This window comes from Rhinolophus sinicus, linkage group LG02, assembly GCF_036562045.2.
Source record: "Rhinolophus sinicus isolate RSC01 linkage group LG02, ASM3656204v1, whole genome shotgun sequence".
Lineage (NCBI taxonomy): Eukaryota > Metazoa > Chordata > Mammalia > Chiroptera > Rhinolophidae > Rhinolophus > Rhinolophus sinicus.
Window position 1 is genome coordinate 68,489,626 of NC_133752.1, and position 13,597 is coordinate 68,503,222.

The 13,597-nt window shown below is 37.2% G+C and overlaps 1 protein-coding gene and 1 pseudogene across 1 annotated transcript in view; one reads left to right on the forward strand and one right to left on the reverse strand.

The window, feature by feature from the left end:
- The window catches only part of IGFBP7 (insulin like growth factor binding protein 7), a 66,964-nt gene that overhangs the window by 11,696 nt on the left and 41,671 nt on the right, over positions 1-13,597 (forward strand). The gene's annotated exons all lie outside the window — the stretch shown is intronic.
- Positions 11,002-11,114, reverse strand: LOC141570316 (U2 spliceosomal RNA; annotated as a pseudogene).

The window sequence follows — 13,597 nt, forward strand, 5'->3', positions numbered from 1 at the left end:
GTCTTATTTTGGGGAAAACACTATATAATAATGATAGGCCAATTTTTGCTCCATTTAACCAACATCTCATCTTTTGAAGTAGGATGACTTTTCAGAATACGTATCTAGGACAGCATAGGAAGTGGAATCCCTAGAAAACATGAACACTCAATACAGTGCAAGAGCATGGTTGTTTGGCTGCTTCTTATCTCCTTGGTTATTTTAATGCTGTTATCTGAATCAGACAGAATGGAAATGCTACTACATCTATCAGTATTGATGACAATAAAAGTTCGAGTACTGCTGTACTTTAAGAAAAGTATTCACCTAAAGCCACAACAAACTAATCTTTCAGTCATGTCACTAAGATGTAAGTTCTAAACAATCCTTGGGATGTAGTAGGTACATACTTGTTGAGTAAATGAATGAATAATGAAGAGTGGATTATAATGGGCTCTATTAGAAAGGGGAATCTGGTGGAAACCCACCTCTCCCTCTGTAACCCCTTCTGGAATCTCTGCTAGGGGGAGGTGGCTCTGTCCAGCTTTGATGTCCCTCACTCTAGAGGAGAATCTCTTGTCACTTTGCATTTTCTTAAATTGCCCTTTATAGTTTCTCCTATCACAAAAACTCTGAGACTGAGAACGAATGTTCAATTCAAATATATAACCTCCCCCTAATCATTTCCCAGGCATTGAGAACAGTATTCCACCACTGGCCTTGGGAAATTTACTTCCCTCCTCTGAGCATCCGTTTTCTCATCTGTGAAATGAAGATACTACCTATCAATAGAGGTTACTGCTAGTGTACCTTCCCCTTTAGTTAGACAACAACAAGGGAAGACAAGTATGGTCCATTCTCATTATTCATGGCACTTATGTTCTGTAAAGTCTTGCAAACACTGGATTAGCAAATGTTGAATTACTGCTTTTAGGGGCAGAAGAGTTAGGTTCCATGAGCCTCTGATCACATTTTTGTTAACCATTCAGGACAAACCTTGTTTTATGTGTGTTTCTGTGTTAAGACACCCCACTTAATATATATTGCTGATGCATTCACATTGAACTCACGGCCAATAGCCTATAACTCATGCCTGAAGAAAGCTTATCTAACACACATATTTTCTCTGTAAGACACGCCACAGCCTTGTTTTGCTTAGGAACTCTAGAGACCACTTCCACGCTGCCCTTGGGGACCGTTTTAAACAGCAAGATCACCAACAGAAAGCACAAAACTACAAAAATTAAAAAGTGGCACTAAGTAGACTGTGAAAGGGACACTTGTTTACAGCATGAGAGCTGAAACAAGAAGGCAGAGCGTTTCCTTATCCCTCAGCTGGGACCTCAAATTTTGTGCCACTCTGTGCATGTCCAAGAATGGTTTGATTTGGGGTTTACAAATAAATTTTAGCAAGGAGGTGGATTCACAAATATGGAATCCACGAATAATGAGGATCAACTGTGTTGGAAATGGTCAGATCAGTGACAATCATTAGGGAACTAACGTGGTTTCTGAAGGCAGAGAGCATATTACGAGTTATACTTCCTTTGAATACCCCAAAGCCTTTAACATAGTTCTGGGCACAGAGTGGGTGCTTAGTAGAAAATCGTCGGACTCCTGACCCAATTTCATAAACACATGTACTATCCATCCCTGTGTTGACTGTCTTCACAAGGAGCCCCTGTTTTTGCCCTGTACCCACCTGCTAGCAGGACTCCCATTCCACTGGTGTTAGTGAGAAGTTTCCATAGGGGCGGCAGGAAGATTCCTCCCATTTCTCTCTCCAGTCTTCCCACCAGGTAGAGTCTTGTGTGTGCCCTTTCCCTCACTCAGAGCCAAGCTGTCGTGCGGGAGACCCTGCTCGCTGCGCCATTTGTTGTGTGCGGAGGCCTGCTCGCTGCGCCATTTTTCAGGCGGGGCGGCCTGCGGGGTCTCTGCTCCCACTCCCCACACAAGAACGCAGGATATGGTGAGGCCAAAAAGGAACACCCACGGAGCCATAGGTAGGGGAGTCATACCACTATAGTCTCACTGGAGGCTGGGCCCACCAGACGCGACTGACGACTCTCCTCTACTCTCTTGACTCTGTTCCTCTCCTCTCTTCCGCTCTCTTCGGCTCTCCTCTTCCGCTCTCCTCGGCTCTGCTCGGCTCCTCGGCAATCCTCGGCAGTCCTTGGCTCTCCTCCGTAGCCGCAGCAGTTATACCAGCGGCCAATCCAGCCACAGCCGACGGCCAATCAGCCACAGCCGACCTCCATCACCTTTCCACGTGAGGCCGAGAGCCTGTAAACTACTCTCTGGGGCTCTGTCCCCACACAAGAGGTCCTTCACTAGGCCTGCAGCCAGGCCTCTTATCTCACTCCAGTTTTGTGCTTAGTAACTAGGCTCTGTCCTGGCTCCTCTTCGTTCATCCATCACTTAGCTCAGGACACAAGGTTACCTGGATCCTCACTGTCATTAGAAGTGGAAAATTATAATCATTCCCTGTCACTTATTTCAAGTGCTTGCTTTTTGTAAATGCTGTGCTAGGTGCCATAAGGAAATTTGTAATGATGAGAAAGATAATGGCCTTTCTCTAAGGAGCCTACAAACCTGTGGTCCATCTGGTGGTTTGTGAAGTATGGGAAAGGCAGAAGAGGCAATGGACTGAAATAAAAGAGCCCCGTGTAAGTCAAATCAATAAAAATGCATACGAGCAAAGAATGCACACACATACATACGCTCCTCAACTCTATTTTTAATCAATGGAAGCATATGTTTTCTGTGCAATTTCTACTGGAAGGGAGACAATGAACAAAGGTACATTCACATTTGTGACCTATGAATGCATTTAATTTAATTATAGATGATGAGCTTATACATAATGTAGCTATGGCTAGCTGTGTAGTATATAAATGAATTAGTTATTACTTTTCCCAAAGTGACATTCTGGAGTGGAGACAAGTGAATTTTATTTTTGTTTGCTCAGAATTGAGCTAAGGATAGAATATTGATCCAAAAGAATCTTAAAGATTATATTGAAATACCTTGGTAAACACTAAGAAAAAAATATGCAGTAAATTACCTTTGCTCTACCTAGTTACCTGGGAAATGCGTAAAAGCAAAATTTTAAATAGGAGCAAAGATCTATTGAGACCATGAGGATACTATTTTGCATTTAAGTGATCCTTTGTCAGATGTCTAGCTGTTTGGACAAACCACAATGGGTTTTAAATCCTAGACTTACATATTCTTGTTAGTTAATTTCAGCTGCAGTGCAGTTTCTGTGTGTTGTGGGAATGTGAGCTAATTTAATTTCCTTTAAATAAAGATCTTTTTTGTTATTGGTGAAAAACATAAACATTGAAATTTGTAGAAATCATTGACATCAAAGACAATTATTATAAGTATTTTCATTACATCCACTCCATATTTTATTGTATTTCAGTATAGTGTTTTCCTAGGCATATATTATATAATTGATAGTGCTATCTGTATTTTTTTTACATCTTGTTTTTCATTCATAAACGTTTTCCATGTGTTTAAGATAGTTTATAAATATCATTTATAATGCTGCATAATCATTGGAATGAACCATGATTTACTCCAGTTTTTCTGTTATGAGTAACCTTTAAATTCACGTCTTTGGACATAAAGATCATCTTTCTTCTGCATTGTTTCTTTAGAATAGATCCCAAATTGGAATTAGTGATTCAAAGGTATGAACATTTAAAAAAAATTTGTATATATAGATATTGGTGATTCCTGTTTAAATATTAGCCTCTTCTAAACAATGTAGACACATTTTCTGCGGAAAACAAAAGGCGAAAGCACAGCATTCCAATATGAAGTCGGAATTACTTTTTAATTCTCTTCAGACTTGGATTATGCCTGTGACTGTTGCTCTCCTATGGCATAGACACCACTGAGAGTAGTGCCTTCACCCCCGTTCCTTTTGTGAAATTTATAACAACGGGCCAAAAACCAAGAGCCCTGCCAATTTAGTTTGTATCCAAGTTTGCCGAGTACCAGGAATTGAGTCCAGATCAGCTAGAACTCTTCTAGCAAGAGCAAAAAGGCTGTATGATTCCTAAAATGCTTTTCCTTTGTTCAAGTCCAATTTGGCCAATAAAATATTTCAAAATAATAGGGAGCTGGAAAGAATATGCCTTTGTACATCATTGAATTGGGGCTCATAAAAAGCATGTGCCTTCCTGCTAGAGCAGCTTGAGAACATCTGTTGTAATGGGCAGCCACCTACATGAGAGGTGAACAGTAAAAGCTTTGTGAAATTTGGAGGTTTTGTCTTTAGTATTTTCTCACAGAAGGAAAAAAAAAAATGGCCCTTACAGCTCTATTGGCCTTTACAACTACAGTCAAATACCCATATGATTGATTCTCAGCATCTCCGTGCATAATACGTACTGAGACCATGGCTTGACCACTTGTTTCATCTCATGTGTAAGATGTACTGTTACTCTCCACCTCTCAGGGAGCGCCTCTGGCCTGCTCCACTTATTCAAACTGGAAAAGAATCTACTTAAACAATATTTTACTGTATGTGTCCTTGGGTCCTTAAAGAGATTGGCAAAGCCTTGTCACTCGTTTCTTCAAATCCTTTCACATTCAGCACATTCAGCAATAGCAATCCTTTGTTAGACAGTTATTCCCACTAATACAGTAACTAAGCAGTGCTGAGAATATATTGATAAAGTGGAGAAGCTGCACGTGATTGTTCTGACAGAATCATTCCCATATTTGTCCAGGATACAGGAATACTAACGATGCCTTAAATCAACACAGCACAGTATCGTTTATAAAAATGTTTACGTACATGCATGTGTATGTCACCTTTTTAATCCTCACGAGAACACTGTGGGGTATTACCCCCACATTGTAAAATCAGCACCCAAGATTCCTGCCTTAGAGTGCCCAAGCAGAGCGCTGATCAATGGGAATCGAGTAAAGCTGAAGTGAAGATTTCGGGTAAGCTGCCATGTATACAGGCCCATGCATACGTACTTACATTTAAAGCCACAGGAAGCTAAAACAGAGTTTCAGGGTCAGTTAAACATAAGAGATGTTTTGTTCCAGTTCTTAATCTGTGGGTTTCCATTTTATTCCTAAACTTGTGTCTCTTTCATTAAATTTCCTATATTGTTAATATGCTACATTTCCACAATCTCCAGTTATTCTGATTACTACCAATGGATGGAAAAGTGTATGCTTGTGTTTGTTTTGTTAAATCATGTGGGTGTTTTTAAAGAAAAATATCCAGAGAATCTAAAGCTGTTGTTTTAGTAAATTAAAATAAATTCAAGGTTTTGGCCGTGGCAGTTGTCTAATATAGCATAAAATTATTCTCCAAGTGCCTGTGATTAACTTGTATAATTATAGATGGTCCAACTCCCAAAGCACACACACCGCCTGGCTCTGTTAGCTTTGCTCAATAAGATAACCAATGTGACATAAATTTTTCTGAGTAGAATGCAAAATAAGTTAGAAAAGGTAAATCAGATAAATTGATGCTTTCACATATATTTTCTAAAAAGAAAACATCACGGAAGAGCATAAAAAGAACTTTCTGAAAAACAAATTAAATATTTAATCAATTTGAATAAAATTGAGTCCTGGGGAGATTTCATTGTTTTCTCGTGTGTGTGTGTCCCCTTGTGTATGTGTGCCTTTGTGTGCTGTTTTACATCTCTGTGGAATGAGAATGTGACCCACTGAGACGTCCTTCAAACCAATAGGATGTATCATAAGAACTAGAGGCCTAACTGGATACTGCCAAAGAAAGCAGGAAATAGTCAGTTTCTCATGGAAGCATGACATTTGTCTCAGACTCACGAAATTCTTAGGCAAAGAGGTGAAGAAACATTTCTCAGCAGTACTCTGAATCATCATGTAGTTTAGTTTGTATGTAGTTTGTGCTATGTCTCAGTTTGTGAATACTTTTAGGTGTGTGAGTCTGTACCTGATGCGACAGTGCTATTCTGTATTAGTTCCTTCAATATACACGGGGGTGGTTGAATTTGGGGAAAGGGAAAAGAAGAATGATTACCCAGAAGACAACAGGTAGTCTTATCAGTAAGGAATATGTTTAGCTCCAAGTAACAGAAAGCCTGTGCATAGTGGCTTGCCCGAAAAGAGGTAAAAGAGGTTTACAGACACAATCAACGTAAGCCTAACTACCTACATGATACATGACAGCAAGAGCGTAACTTTTTTTTTTTTTTCATATTTTCAATCCGTGCTTTGGGGATTGTGTGGAGAAGGTCTATACTTGCCCAAACTATTCCAGAATCTTTGTTTTTATATATTTATAATTTATACCCTGCCTACCTCCAACATGAGATAAGAGGTAGTTCCTATCACCTCACTCTTCAGGTATAGTGTTGCAAAAAGAAGAAGAAAAAACACTAAGAAAAGAGTCAAGAGTCCTGACTATACATTAACTAATTGTGTGTCTGGGAGCATGTTAGTTACTCTCTCTAGCCCCTCCATTTCCTCACCTGCAAAATGAAACTACTAGGACCTGTTTTAAAGGGTTATGGGAAGTGAAAGAGATAATAGGTTTGAAAGCCCTTTGTAACGGTAAGCATTATATGAATGTAAGATTTTTTTCCCCTTTGATGTCACTGATTATTGTAACAACAACGCTCAAATATGCCCAATTAGTTAACTGCCTTGTGTACATCTGTGTCAAATGTTTACTTTTTAATAGGCCACCCCATGTACGCCTGGGCCAGCCACTTATCTCCCTTCAAATCACTACCAGCAAGTAGTGTCCAGGGAGTACTTATGTTATAATGTTAGCGTGAACTATGCATAATTAGTAAGGAAATCTGCCACTACAAATTTGTACACGGCAAAATGTAAATTACTTTAAAAAGCAGCATCCATTTGAGAGTCTGTTCCTCTCCTGCCCTTCTTTAGTTGAATAATCAAGAGTTGGCAGTGTTCTCCCATCTAGAAACTTATGTTGCATATTGACCTAGGAAGGTATTAGTCCAGATAACGACGGCAACTTTTATGTTACCCATCAATCACTTTAATGAGTACAAGAAAGCATCCTATCACCCTGCCAAAAGCTACCGGAATTAAGAATGGTTCATTCGTTGGTTAAATCTGTGCGTATTCTCTATGTGTTAGGTGCTGAACTGGTGCCATAGGCATGTGACACAGACTCCAGTCTCCAGGAGTTACAGTTTAGTAATGGGGCCATGGCAGCAGCAGTTTGTTGAGCTTTCTGCATTCAATCCCTTCATAAAAACAGAGCCACTAGAAGGGTGGTTGCCAGGGGCTGGGGAAGGGAGAAATGGGGAATTATTTAATGCTTATAGTTTCACTTTTGAAAGATGAAGAGTTCTGGAGATTGGTTGCACAGCAACTGAATATACTTAACACTCTGCACTGCACACTGAAAAATAGTTGAAGGTGGTAAATTTTATGTTATGTGTATTTTAACACAATTTTTAAATATTAAAAAATAAAAATAAAGCCAATAGATGCCAAAACCAAACCCCATGGGCAACATTTACCACACGAAAGGTAATAAGACATCCCCTTGAATCTCCAAATACAAGTGGGTTGAGACAAACCACCTACAATTCAAGGCCTTCATGATGTCAGGCAGCTTTGTGGAAGGAAGTAGAGGGAAGTAATGAGGTGATGAGGGACCTGATAATAGGAAAATCCCAACGGTGCTCACTGGAAACTGGTGCCCCCAGTCTATTCGTGGGAGGTGCAAGGGACCCACGGAAAAGTTGGAGGAGCTGGAGCAGGCTTGGCCCCCTGAACTCTCAAAACTGACCAGCCAGAGCTTCCTTCCAGGAGAGGGGGCTTTACCACGGAGAAACTTCTAGGAAAATTGAGCAGAAAGGAGACAATAGAGATGAAGGAAGGAGAAGACCAGACAAAAGTGGAGAAGGGGTTTAGCTCCCTGTGATCGCAAGGCAGCTCATCAACAACCAGAAGAAAAGAAGAGGTCCTATTTTCTCATGCATTCCACACTATTGTCAGAGAAAACTTTTCTAAGAAATGCTTCAGAAGATTTATCGATAGGTCCCAATCAGTCAGAATTGGGTCTCACGCCCATGCCTGAACCATCAAGGGCGATGAGACATCATGATTGGCTGACACGAGTCATAATTCACACCTTGATGATTAACTTTCTTTTATTAGGTCGGTGCAAAAGTAATTGCAGTTTAAAAGGTTAAAAATAATTTGCAAAAACCGCAGTTACTTTTGCACCAACCTAAGAGCATATGAGAGACAAAAGACTCAAACAAACGTCTGGTTTGCCATCAAGGAAGAAGGGACCTGCCTGTTAGGTATACAGTCAGCAGTATTGGCAACAATTTGCTGCCTCCTGATTTGCTATCATGCCAAATTATGTTGTGGCTTTCAATCTTCAAATATAATCACACTAAATCTATGAGAATTCTCTTGTTAATTGCAGTTGGTAGACATCACACATGCAAAAGTGAGTCTTCAAGGGTAACATGCGCAGTGTTTTTGAGCCTCTTTTCAAAATACCTTCAGTTATCTTGGATAAATTAGATACATAGTTCACTAACATAGTATTAATTTCTTTTTTTAATATAATATTATATTAGCTTCTGATGTACAACATAATGATTCAATATCTATATATACTGCAAAATGATCTCCAAAATAAGTCTAGTTAACATCTATCACCAGAGTTACAAAAAAATATTTTTCTTGTAATGAGAACTTTTAAGATATAGTCTGTTAGCAATTTTCAAATGTGCAATACAGTATTAACTATAGTCACCATGCTATACATTACATCCCCAGGACTTACTTATTTTATAGCTGGATATTTGTATCTTTTGACCCCCTTCACCCCTTTTGCCCACCCCTCCCCACTGACAACCACCAGTCTATTCTCTGTATCGGAACTTGGTGGGGTTTGGGAGAAGTAATTGTTTGTTTGGTTTTTATATTCCTCATATAACTGACATCATACAGTATTTTCTTTCTCTGTCTGACTTATTTCACTTATTCCCTGAAAGTCCATCCATATTGTCACAAATGTCAAGATTTCATTCTTTTTTATGGCTGAATAATATACTTTTGTGTATACATACCACAGTTTCTTTATCCATTCATCCACTGATGGACACTTACGTTGTTTCAATATCTTGGCTATTGTAAATAAATGCCACAGTGAACATGGGGATGCATATATTTTTTCAAGTAGTGTTTTTATTTTCTTTGGATATATACCCAAAAGTGGAGTTTCTGGATCATATGCTAGTTCTATTTTTATTTTTTGAAGAACCTCCATAATGTTTTCCACAGTGGCTGTACCAGTTTACATTCCTACCAGCAGTGCACAAAGGTTCCCTTTCCTCCACATCCTTGCCAACACTTGCTATTTCTTGTCTTTGATAATAGCCATTCTGACAGGTGTGAGGTGATATCACATTGTGGTTTAGATTTGCATTTCCCTGCTGATTAGTGGTGGCGAGCACCTTTTCATGTATCTGTTGTCCATCTGTATCTCCTCTTTGGAAACATGACTATTCAGATCTTCTGCCCATTTCTATTCAGATTCTATTTTTTTATTTTGCTATTGAGTTGTATGAGTTCTTTATATAGGATGGATACTACGCACGTATCAGATATATGGTTTGCAAATATTTTCTCCCATTTACTAGGCTGCCTTTTAATTTTGTTGATAGTTTCCTTACTGTGCAGAAGCCTTTCCGTTTAATGTCATCATACTTGGGCTTTTTTGCCTTTGTTGCCTTTGCTTGGGGTGTCAAATCCAAAAGTTATCACCAAGATGTCAAGCTTACCAAGCCTGTTTTCTTCTAGGGGTTTTATGGTTTCAGCTCTTACATTCAAGTCTTTAATCCATTGAGAGTTGATTTATGTGTATGGTGTAATATAGATTCATTCTTTTGCATGTTGCTGTACAGTTTTCTCCACACTATTTGTTGACGAGATTGTCCTTTCCACATTGTATATTCTTGGCTCCTTTGTGATAAACTAATTGATCATATATGTATGAGTACTACTTTATTTCCAGTTTGGATGCTTTTTATTTTTTTTCCTTGCCTCGTTGCTCTGACTAGGACTTCCAATATTATGTTCAATAAAAGTGGTGAAAGTAAGCATCCTTGTCTTGTTCCTGATCTTAGAGAAAAGAACATTCAGCTTTTCTTCACCATTAAGTATGGTATTAGCTGTGGACTTGTCATATACGGTTGAGGTACACTCCCTCTGTACCCAGTTTGCTCAGAGTTTTTATCATGAAAGGATTTTGAATTTTGTCAAATGCTTTTTCTGCATCTATTGAGACGATCATATGATTTTTATCCTTCATTTTGTTAATGTGGTGTATCACATTGATTGATTTGTGGATGTTGAACTAACCTTGCATACCTGGAATAAATCCCACTTTAAGCTATTGTTAAATTCAGTTTGCTGATATTTTGTTGAGGATTTTTGCGTTGATGTTCACCAGGGATATTGGCCTGTGATTTTCTTTTCCTGTGGTGTCCTTGTCTGATTTTGGTATTAGAGTAATGCTTGGAAGTGTTTTTATTTCTTGGAAGTGTTTGAGAAGAATTGATATTTAATTCTCCTTTGAATGTTTGGTAGACTTCACCCATGAAAACGCCTAGTCCTGGGCTTTTGATTGTGGGGAGGTTTTTGATAACGATTCAAACTGTTTTTATGGTCTACTACCATAGCATTAATGTAAATAAATATTATTGACTACCTAATATATGCAAAGTAGTCTTTGAATTGTAGGTGGATATGGAATGAATAAGGTATGATTTCTGTCTTTGAGGCTGCTTGACTTTAATAAGTATAAAGATAATCATTGTAATTTAAGCCTGTGACAAAATTTTATTGTGTAAGGAGAATAAGTTTCAAGAAGCACCTGAATCTCTTGTCCAGTAATTCTCCAGGGAGCAGCTCAGCACCAATTATATAAAAATTAAAAAAAAAAAATTTCCAGGTGAAAAAATGGAGCTCAGAGAAGTTAGAAAAAAGTATCTTGGACAATACCTTCTTGTAAAAATTCAGGAAAAAAATAATTTTACTTAAAAATAAGCACAGACTGATAAGAACAAATACTACACTTGATCTTAGCCAAAAGGCCGAGAAACGATGGTGGGGGGTGGGAGATGAGGGTAAGGGGGATCAAATATATGGTGATGGAAGGAGAACTGACTCTGGGTGGTGAACACACAATGGGATTTATAGATGATGTAATACAGAATTGTACCCCTGAAATCTATGTAATTTTACTAACAATTGTCACCCCAATAAATTTTTAAAAAATTAAAAAAAAAAAAAAAGCACAGAAAAGGATTAAGGTCAATGACATACTAGAAAGTAGTCCCATGTAAGAAAGAGAGCGAGTGAATGAATGAATGAATACAACATCCCTACAGACAATGAAAGCATGCCCAAAAGAAATACCTAAAAAACAAATGAAAACTATAACCAACTATTCAAAATGAGCTAAAAGATATTTTTAAAATACAAGATATGAAATAATAATGGAAATCAGAATTAGAAGAATTCAAACATGAGGTGAAGAGCTCAGGAAATAATTACAAAAGAAAGCAAAATCATTTTAGAGCTAGAGAGAAGAAACACAATACCATATAATCACAACAGACAAGTCTTTAAAAATAGGTCAAAAGGAAGAAAATTGTTAAAATTAAAAGAAATGAAAAAACTGAAGAAAGATCAAAATTAATAACTATTCAAGATATACAAAGAAGATCTAACATATGGATAATAGAGGTCACTGAAGAGATTAAAGCAAGAGAACAGATTAAATACTTAAAACTATATTCTAGAACTGTATTCTAGAAAACTTCTGAAATAAAACAATATATATTTAAAACTACATTTTGGAAGAGCAGAGTGCATACATAAAAATATTGATCTGGAATGACAGACATCAAATCATATTCTAGTAAAATTACTGAACTTCAAAAGGAAAAAGAAAAAAAAATCCTTGAAGCATCTGGGTTAAAAAGAGAAACTGACTTCTAAAGGGAAAAAATACCATCAGACCTTTTGACAGCAGCTCTTTATGCCACAAGAAAATAGAGTTAAAAAAAAAATTGAATAATGGAGGCCACTTAGGTTTGCTTGCAGGCTATTTTGTGAGCAGTGCCCTGTCAGTGGTGTACAAAAGAACCACTAGACAAGTACAGAAAAAGGAGCCATCACTTCCAACTAGGAAGACTTCATGGAAGAGGGTGGAAATGTTCTCACCTTAAAAAAAAAAAAATCTTAGGAAAATTTCAAACTGCTAACATACTTCAGAATTATAATGCATAAACATGTGATTTCTTCTCAAAATGTTCAACTATGTATAATACTGGGTTCATTGCATACTGCCGCATGTCTATATTTTTTCATTATTTTTATAAAAAGTACATCATTTCTGACTAAATGGATTTTTTCTAATATTGGAATTTCAGTAATTTGTTCGGTGAATCCAGGATGTACTGCTGTTAAATAAATGATATACAATTCAAAATTTTATTAGAGTAGATGTGATTTAAGCAACATAAATTTTTTATATATAAATAGAATCCTTGATAATCTAGCCTCCGAGTTGGTTGGTATAATAATTGAGACAAAAGTGATTATATATAATTAAACAGAAATCTGAGCAAAATTAAGTGTCAGTAAAGCACTCTCCATCTTTATTTTGTGGTTAATTAATTTTAGATATTTTAATATCATGTAAAATGGATAGTAGGGTGTATTTACATTTTAATGTATAGAACATCTTAAAATAAATGCTAAAAAGAATTTACATTTTATGTAATGCTTTTTATACAAAGTAGTGGCTAAAGTTCAAGATGAGTTTACCCTGCTTCACACCATATGCAAAACAAATTCAAGATGGATTAAGTCTCCAAAGAGAAAAAAAAATTTAATAAGAAATTTTAGGTGGATTGCAGGACTAATTGTGAAAAAGTAAAACTAATAAAATAGAGATATTCTGATAACCCAGAAACGATAAAGGAAAAGATTGACAGACTTAGCTACATGAAAACTTTAAGCTTAAATACTCATTCATTCATTCATTCATTCATTCGTTATTTTTATTGAGAACATACTATGTGCCAGGCACCTTCTCAATGCTGAAGATACAGTAGTGCACTACACATCACAGCTCTCAGAGCTTACAAGCCATACAGCAACCAATACCATAAACAAATGGCCATAAACAAAACTGAAAGACAGTGATGCCTGGAGAATTATTTGCAAAATATATGATAAAGAGTAAATATGTGTAATAAACAAGAGGTCATATAAATTGTTAAATAACCCAATAGGAAAATGAGCAAAAGTTACAAATAGTAAATTAAAAGGAGAGCAACTGCAAATGGCCAATAAATATGTGAAGAGTTGCTCAACCTCACAAGTAGTCCCAAAAGTGCAATTAGGACAATGACGTACAGTGTTTCCCTTTCAGCTTGGCCTAATTTTTTAAAATTCCCCATTCCCACTGCTGGGAAATGTGTGAGGAAATGAGCACCCTCATGTGCTATTGCCAAGTCCAAAAATACCTAACAACCTTTTTGAAAGTAATCTTGCAGTGTCTGTTACAATTAAACAA